General features: G+C 34.4%; 1 pseudogene; it reads left to right on the plus strand.

Moving 5' to 3' along the window:
- The first annotated feature begins 1,621 nt into the window (after window positions 1-1,621).
- Window positions 1,622-1,739, plus strand: LOC148514779 (5S ribosomal RNA; annotated as a pseudogene).
- The last annotated feature ends 230 nt before the right edge of the window (window positions 1,740-1,969 follow it).

Raw genomic sequence — 1,969 nt, forward strand, 5'->3', positions numbered from 1 at the left:
CATCGGTGTACAGCACATATGATGGAAATCCTGAATCAAATAGTATTAAGCCATAAAAGAAAAAAAGTGAAAGACATTGGTAAATGGATTACGTATGTTACAAAAATTAATTGAAAGCAGCACCCAAATATATCTTAAACTACATATATGTACTCAACATAAAATATATCAACACCCTAGTTTTGCTAGGTAAAGGGAAATAGAGTTAAATATCCCACATAGATTTCAAGAGTACATATTTGGGTTAGAGCAAAAATTAACAATCGGTCAGCATAAAGAGAGAAACATCATGTATATAATAGTTAATCAGATAAGGGTTTCAATCTCAATAATTAAGCTAACCCAATTAATGATCTGTCAACATATTAGCAACCTGAAAAGATATACGGTTGTCAGACCAAATAATCAGCTATTGGCTGAATAAATACAATGAACCATAGACAATGTATGGAAATAAATGTAAATTCCGCAAGCTGACAAAGAAGAATATGAACTAAAATTATTTGCTCCCCTAGTAGCAAGTGCAGATGGTCACATGAGAATAAGATAAATATTGATTAGAACTAATCAAACAGAGCATCTGCTAGTAACATACGATACCAGTGTGGAGTGATAATGTCCTGTCCGTGCACTGACTCGGTCTCAAAGAAACATAAGCAGATTAGTCATCAGCCGAGGATGTGCGTTTCGCCCATGTTGAGGCTTGACAGAGGTGAACAAGCCTCAACATGGGCGAAACGCGAGTCCTCGGCTGATGACTAATCTGCTTATGTTTCTTTGAGACCGAGTAAGTGCACGGACAGGACTCATTATCACTCCACACTGGTATCGTATGTTACTAGCAGATGCTCTGTTTGATTAGTTCTAATCAATATTTATCTTATTCTCATGTGACCATCTGCACTTGCTACTAGGGGAGCAAATAATTTTAGTTCATATTCTTCTTTGTCAGCTTGCGGAATTTACATTTATTTCCATACATTGTCTATGGTTCATTGTATTTATTCAGCCAATAGCTGATTATTTGGTCTGACAACCGTATATCTTTTCAGGTTGCTAATATGTTGACAGATCATTAATTGGGTTAGCTTAATTATTGAGGTTGAAACCCTTATCTGATTAACTATTATATACATGATGTTTCTCTCTTTATGCTGACCGATTGTTAATTTTTGCTCTAACCCAAATATGTACTCTTGAAATCTGTGTGGGATATTTAACTCTATTTCCCTTTACCTAGCAAAACTAGGGTGTTGATATATTTTATGTTGAGTACATATATGTAGCTTAAGATATATTTGGGTGCTGCTTTTAATTAATTTTTGTAACATACGTAATCCATTTACCAATGTCTTTCACTTTTTTTCTTTTATGGCTTAATACTATTTGATTCAGGATTTCCATCATATGTGCTGTACACCGATGTTATTTTCGATACTCTCAGTCCTATTATCTACTATGTTACGTGTACATCACCAGTAAGGTATGCTGCTGCATTCCTTCTTTTGATTTATCACTAATTAATTGGACGTTTCTGGTGCAAACAGTCCTACATTTTTTCTACAAGTATATGTCATGTGCATAGGGCAGATCCCCAATTACTTTCAGTGACACCAATTAAACCTACAGTCATATTTTACTGATCATGCCCAAACCCGTCTGATCTTGGAAGCGATACGGTAAAAGCCTGGTTAGTACTAGTATGGGAGACCGTCTAGGAAGACCTGGTACTGTAGGATAAAATATCTGCACTGTTTCATTGGGGTTAATAGGACGGCACATGGTGTAACTTGTATACCAATCTCTATGGTATTTTCCTGTTTCAATATAGTATATTCACTATTTTTCTTGTGTGGTATGTGAATTGCAGAAATTGTCTTAATAAATATTTTCGCCAATATATTTATATTTGTTAGTATTGGTACCTCTAAATATTATTTTAATATTTACATTAAAAGTTAATTTTTAA

This window comes from Taudactylus pleione, unplaced genomic scaffold (assembly GCF_031769625.1).
Source record: "Taudactylus pleione unplaced genomic scaffold, aTauple2 ptg000259l, whole genome shotgun sequence".
NCBI classification, from domain to species: Eukaryota; Metazoa; Chordata; class Amphibia; order Anura; family Myobatrachidae; genus Taudactylus; species Taudactylus pleione.